Source organism: Biomphalaria glabrata, chromosome 3, assembly GCF_947242115.1.
Source record: "Biomphalaria glabrata chromosome 3, xgBioGlab47.1, whole genome shotgun sequence".
Taxonomy (NCBI): Eukaryota; Metazoa; Mollusca; class Gastropoda; family Planorbidae; genus Biomphalaria; species Biomphalaria glabrata.
In genome coordinates, this window is record NC_074713.1 from 19228777 (window position 1) to 19236578 (window position 7802).

Here is a 7802-nt window from a genome sequence, read left to right on the forward strand (position 1 = left end):
TGACCTTTGACATCTATAAAGGAATCATTAGGAACCACATTTTTAATGAGAGCAAATGGTGAATTAAATATAACAAAATAAAGGACTGCACTAACCAAGGCACGACAAAGTGACCCTCCTTTACGACAGTTCTGCTTCGCACCAACGCAGTGCCAAGCGAACTAAACATTAGATCATCAAGATCTTCTGAAACAATGAAAGATGCATACATGCATTCTGACCATCTTAAGGAAAGGCGTGTCCATTGTCTTTAGAGAGAGAAAGAGCCATATGTTTAGAGAAACAGAGAATATCCATTTGTAACTATTGAAATCTTTCTGATGCCGATATAGATTTGAATAAGTTCTTTGGTTTTGCGTTTCATCATATATATAGTGAATATACTTACCCGTTTCATCATATATATAGTGAATATACTTACCCGTACTAAGAAATTCAACTTTCCATCTTCACCATAGCGACAAATTAACAGGTCAAATGAATTGAGAGCAAAAACAGGTAAATGGCCACTCTCTCGGGGAAGCGATTATGAAAATAGTTTTTTTTTTTTTGTTATCTATTGTTAGTTTCAAACTTTTCTTTCGACAAAGTATAAAGGGAACTAATTCAACTTACACCACCTTTACAGTGAAGTACAATTTCATTCTCTCGTTCGATACCAAACAAAATAATTAAATACCAATAGTTAACTAATTGTTGTTGTTTTTTAATTATTGAAAAAAGAAATAATTGTGCAAAATTTCAACTTGATCCGAGATTGGGTGTGGTAGAAATAGGGTGTACAAACGTTTGACCAGACAGACGGACGTAGTCGGTTGATATAAAAGCTTTGCATTAAAGAATATCTCAGTACCATCGCGAGATAGGAGTTTCTACACTAAAAGATAATTACAGTAATCCACTCTTTGTTTATATGTGTTTGTATATTACGCTGAAGACTCAGAAATGCATTTTTGAAGCAAAACACACAGAGAAAAAAAAAACAGGCTTCGCGAGCCTCGGCCATTAACTCCAGTAAAAACCTACTTCGTGGTACGTTCGAAAAAAATAACTGGACGCAATAGCTTTACTGAATATACATTTCGAACATTTAGAGTCTATATATATCTATCCAAGGTGCGCGGTGACTGAGTGGTAAATCGCTTAGTTTTCAAACCAGAGGGTCCTGACTTCAAATCCTGGTGAAGAGACTGGAATTTTGTATTTAGAGATCCTTCAGTATATCTAATGGGTGCCAGACATTAGTTGGGGAAAAGTAAAGGCAGTTGTTGACCTGACCACATGACACACTCGATAACCGTGGGCCACAAAAAACAGACGACCTTTACATATAGACCGCATAGGCTATTGTGAAAGGTGGGGAAATGTGACGTGTGTTTGGCGCGTTAAATGTCTAGGGGATGATTATTTTTAAAGCTATCACACACCAACCTATCAGCATATGAATCGGGAGCAGACACGCAACGAGACAAGCAATGAAAGATAGATACAAAAGTTAAAAATGAAGAATATTTATTTACATAAATATTTACAGATAATAATAAAGAGGGGGAGGGTTTGCATCTATCTCTAAATAATACTAGATTTAATCATCACTCTTGCACCTAATAAGAGAGTATGTCACTTTGTCCTCTGACTTAGCTGGTTGTCCTGTTGATGTCGCAGCTGGCTGTGTCCTGGCTTGAGGTTCTGCAGCTGGAGGTGGCGCTCTAGCGGATAGAGTGACGCCGGTGATTCAGTTCTTGTGGGCTGTCGAATAGGCGGGCAAGGCCGATAGCGCCAAGTAGTAGAGTTGAGTAGATCTCAGTAGGCAAGTGCAATGCCGAATAGCACTAAGCACATACATAGGCAGGTTAATAGGCAGACACCTGAGGGAGGCTGCGGATAAATAAAGACAAGTTAGGACATGTCTCTCATGCATCTTATCGATGCCCTCGACTGAGGTGCATCCGTCAGATTGGTGAAATTGCTTTAGAGCGCAATGAGGAGATGATGACAAATGAGATTTGGAAAATAGATGGCAGATAGCAGCAATATAGAAATGTACATAAAAGGGGAAATAATAATCTCAAATAAACAACACAGGTGGACAGAGAAAGAGAGGGGGGGTGAGTTGGGCGGTGGTCAGCGACCAAGACGGTTTGTTTACACATGACCGTGGGTCGAGAACAATGGAGCGCGCTTGAATGGAGAGGGTGTCCGTTCAAGCGGCGCAACTCTCATTAGAGTAAAATGAGTAAAGGGGAGATAATTCATAACTCTTTTCTAGACGCAGTATTAGTGCGCTAGTAAAATTATCAAGGCGGTCAACCGAGATAAAGGAAATAAAATAAGGTGTACAAATATATACATGGTTGCATCAATGATCAATTGAGCAACGTAGCATTAATAGATTAATGCAATACATAAAATATACATTAGCCATGTTCATGTTTTCTACTTACGACAGTGAGAAATACACAATGCACTAATTAAATATAAATGAAATAATAAACTACACATGATGATATCCAGTGGAAATAGCACAAAAGTACTTAAGATGGAACTTGTGATTAAGTTCGGCTTACCACCAGGTATTCCTCTAGGAGGGAGAATAAATGAAGTAGTCCAGACTCGATTGCTCAGCGATAGAATGAGAAATGAAAGAGAGTCTGGCTTTATTTGGATCTACTTTATATAGGCCTGGCAAATGTGGGCGGAAAAAGGAAATGTCCTAGGCTAAGAATTATCTTACACGTGGGTGAAGTCCGACAAGAGTCGCACCTTGGAGTATCACGCGGTGTGTTAACTCTATTGATCTCCTAGATCAAGGAGAGACGTGGGAGAAAAGGGGGGGGGAAAGATTGGCTTGCATTCCAACCAAGGTGGTGTCAACCGCGACCGTCCTTCAGACATCCGGCGGGTAAGACAAAAGAGATTGTGTGTTTACCTTTCCCCGATCAAGGGCAGATAAATGAAAGGACGCGCCTTCGCTATCTCCAAGGTGGTCAACTAAGTCTAGCCTGGAGGGGAAAAGGTGGGGCGGGTGAAGAATTTAGGGGTAGGATGGGGAAATAATTAAAATAAAATAAATAAATAAAGATAAATAATAATTAATGCTGTGATAAATTTGAGTGACTCTGACAGCGAGTTTTTGACTTGTCACAGCTATATAATATGTGTTTGTGTGTGTACATTGATACGGCATATTTTTGTAAATGATAAGTCTAGTGGAACAATGTGGCAGCAACATATAAAAGTTTGACTTATAGAGTTACAATTCAGAAAAACAAAATATGATAAATGTCTATCTATCCATAGAAATAAAGTGAGAATGTTATGACCTGAACGCTTCTGTTTCTTTACTGTACCAAGTATAAGCATAGCGTGATGCGGCTTGTTGATAAAACTACTCCATGTTTGAACCGATTAACTTGAATGACTGGGCACCTGAGAGACTTTCTATAAGAACGCAGTGAGCAGTGACAAATTCAAACTTCTAGATGAGTAGCCTTTCCTAGTTCACTCCATTTCATTCTCTTCTTTCCTCTTAGGAAACCCCTAAAGGCTTACATCAAAAAGCTTTAGAATGATTCATTAGCGTTGTTTGTCTAACTGGACTAACCACCTAAAAGCACTAAAAAAACTTCCACGACCTTTACGAATAAGCCCAGGACTTGGAGAAAAAAACAGAAACCATTCACTATTGAGTAACTTTCAGCATTTTGACGGACCCTGCAAAGCTTCTGATTTTCAAATGTATCGATTTGTGTCGTTTTGTTACTGAAGGCTGCCAAAAGAATCTGTTAAGATTTCAATATGAATTGGATGTAAATGGAGCGTGGCCCGTCGAGCTAAGTCGTAGTGCACATGCTCCAGTCTATTTTAGGCGGGGGTTCGAATCATATATGAACCTTCAAATTGTAAAACTTAAAATTTTTATACATATTTTATGTATAACTAATTGACTAGTATACTATAATACATTCAGTGTCTATTCCAGAGAAACGGTGTAATGACCAAAGACTATTTAAAACAAAAAACATTGGTGGAACCATAATGATTGTTAAAGGTAAAAGGAAGATTTATGTTTTCTAGACAAATTTAATAATGAAATTGTAATGGACAAGGCTTCCTCGAATTTAATAACTGACCCAGATCTATCTCTGCAATAATCCAAATATTAATTTTCATGTTATTTGGTCTCAAAAATAAAGTTACATAATTGGTTTATAGACCTAATAATAATATCCATATATTAAATGCAGAGTAATAGAATTCTATTGAAAAAAAAACAAAAAACAATTGAGAAGTAAACGGGAATTAAAAAAAAAACTATTTTTGTAATAATATTTTAATTGTAAGCAAAAGAAAGTTAAATACTAGAATAATTACATTAGTGTGTGAACCTTTTTAAAACTGTATTTTCCCCTTTAAGATGATACACTTGTAAAATAGGAATAGTGCTATATAGAAACTTCACTTCACGCCTGTAGCTGTATCTGTAAAATTGTATCTTTTACTTTAAGCTTTTATGATCTTTTAATTTTTATTTCTGAAACGTTTTTAGCATAATTAAAAGAGCATTTAACCCTTAAAGTGCGGATCTTTTTTACAATGAGCGCACACAAAATGGAATTACAATCCTAGTGTTTTAGAGGCTAAACTACCACACGCGTCTAAAGGGTTAATTAATAAAAACTTTAATGTTTAAAAGGATATTTACATAAAATGGATTTAAATTTGGATCATACATTTTTCCCTTGTGGAACATGACAAGAATTTCAAGTGTATATTTTCCATGCTTGTTATCTGTTTTATAATAGGTTCACTAGCTTTCTGCTTGGTAAATAATCCGTTTGATTTCTCAGAAGATTGAGGTCTACCGAACCCTTTCTGGTGCCGTTTAAATAAAATTAAAATAAGTACTTTCATTAAGCCTTTCAAAAGTCATGTAGATCTCAAATGTGCTAAAATATTTACTTAAAAATGAAACTCTTCGAAGTTACCACCAGGCCTACCACTATATATAAGAAAAGCTGTGATAAGTTGGCGTCATGCCAGTCTGGGCTATTCAGTGAAGTTACATTTTGTGACCCTTAACTTCGTCTGAGAGAGGGCAGACGGTTACAAATGCGTGTTAAACTTCTTGGTTAGGGAAGAACTGTGTCGTTTGTATTTACCTCAGTGTGTTTATGTGACTTAGAGAGAATGATTACTGAAATAAACCTGACGATGAACAAGTCAGAGCGACCTAATATTCTCAAACAAAAACACAGTACATATGCATTGTAACACTACATTAAAACACTACATGAAAACACTACATTAAAGCACTAAACTATTACACTACATTAATACACTACATTAAAGCACTACATTAAAGCACTACATTATTACACTACATTAAAACACTACATTAAAACACTACATTATTACACTACATGAAAACACTACATGAAAACACTACATTATTACACTACATTAAAACACTACATTAAAACACTACATTATTACACTACATTAAAACACTACATTATTACACTACATTATTACACTACATGAAAACACTACATTAAAGCACTACATTAAAGCACTACATTATTACACTACATTAAAACACTACATGAAAACACTACATTAAAACACTACATTAAAGCACTACATTAAAACACTAAATTAAAACACTACATTAAAGCACTACATTAAAACACTACATGAAAACACTACATTAAAACACTACATTAAAGCACTACATGAAAACACTGCATTAAAACACTACATGAAAACACTACATTAAAACACTACATTAAAGCACTACATTAAAACACTGCATTAAAACACTACATGAAAACACTACATTAAAACACTACATGAAAACACTACATTAAAACACTACATTAAAACACTACATTAAAGCACTACATTATTCACTACAGAACTACATGAAAACACTGCATGAAAACACTACATCAATAACACTAAATCAAATAACCGCATCAAAACACTACTTTAAAACACTACATCAATAACACTAAATGAAAACACTAAATCAAAACACTACATTAAAACACAACATTAAAACACTACATTACAACACTACATTAACTCCCAACCATGGGCGTAGCCAGGAATTTTTTCGGGGCGGGGGGGGTTAATTAATCTTTATTACATTCTGACCCTTTCGGAAGAAGTTTATTATGCCCTAGAATAGATTCTTCCTACACTACATTAAAACACTACATGAAAACACAATAGATTCTTCCTGGAATTAGTGGAAAACTTGTAGACTCCCCGCCCTTGCTAGCAAAGGGGTCTGGGGGAGCTCGAAGTCCCGCCGCCGAGCACTATTTCTGGTATTGAAAGCCAACAAAATGCATATTCTGAGGTATCTACAGTGCATTATCTTGCTATTAAAAAGTTTGATTTCAAAAACCTAATGTGCTATTCTTACTGACTTAGACCCTCTCGCGCCGTTCGGCGCATTTTCCGTAATTCATTTTGTCGGAGAACATGTCCCGCAAAACCTCATGCGACGCTCTGTCATAACCTTACTAAGGGGCCGACTCCCAGTTTGCCATATGATTTCTTAGATTTAGACCCGATCTCTATAACTGACTCCTAATATCTGTCTTAGCCATCTTTGTTGAGCCACATTTAGTGTTTTTCAATTTCAGCAGAAGACTATTCACACTTTATTAATGGATCCCAGGCCACTGGTAGAAATTTTTAACCTCTCATTACTACGCTCTTGGAATTACATGCCTGTATTTCGCTTTAGATTTTATATCGAAAAGGAAAGTTTTATAGTGAAAATCATCTGTTGAGGGGTTTTAAACTAAAAAATCTCTGGAGTTTTTTGTGTTTTTTTAAATTCAAAACCCCATTTAGCTACGATCATAGAATTTGGTGACTGTAGTTTGCTTTAAAATAATATTGAAGAGGGAGGTTTTCAACTCTAAACGCTCTGTAGGGGAATTTTAAACTCAAAATCATCTGGTGGGGTTTTAAACTTTAAAGAAAAAGCCATCTGGAGGGGGGGGGGGGTAAACTCAAAACCCCTTTGACTACGCTCATAGAATTTTGAGTGTGTAATTTGCTTTTTTTATATTGAAGAGGGGGTTTATCGTAAATTTTGGAGGGGGTCTTAAAGTCAAAATCTTCCTTAACTGTGCTGTTGGAATTTGGGGATTGTTGTTTTCATTTTTTTTTTGTTTTGTTTTATAGAAGAGGGGGATTTAACTGTAAAAACCTCTGGTAGGGGGTTTAAAACTCAAAACCCCCTGTAGGGGGTTTTAAACTCAAAGCCCCTGGTAGGGGGTTTTAAACTCAAAACCCCCTGGTAGAGGGATTTGTATCTCAAAACGCCCTGATAGGGGTTTTTTAAATCTCAAAACCCCCTGGTAGGGGGATTTAAACTCAAAACCCTCCTGGTAGTGGGTTTTTAACTTAAAACCCCCTCGGCTGTGCTGTGGTAAGTGATGATTTAGTATTAAAATCTAACCTTAAATAAACAAAATGAAAGCAAAAATCAGTCACTTAATTCCGTCCCCCCCCCCACTGGCTAGGCCCATGCTCACAACGTTATATGGATGGTACACGTTGTCAAGTATTTCACTGCATTTACATAACACGCAGAATGTAGTTCCACTTGACTAGGAACAATCGTTTACTTAAAAATACTTTTGTATTTTCTTGAACAATGACTTGAAATCTAAACTAATGGAATGAAAGACACAAAATTCAGCAATAATTATGAAATCTATACCTAACATGTTATGGAAACTAAATACCTAACAAAAATCCTAACATGTTATGGAAAC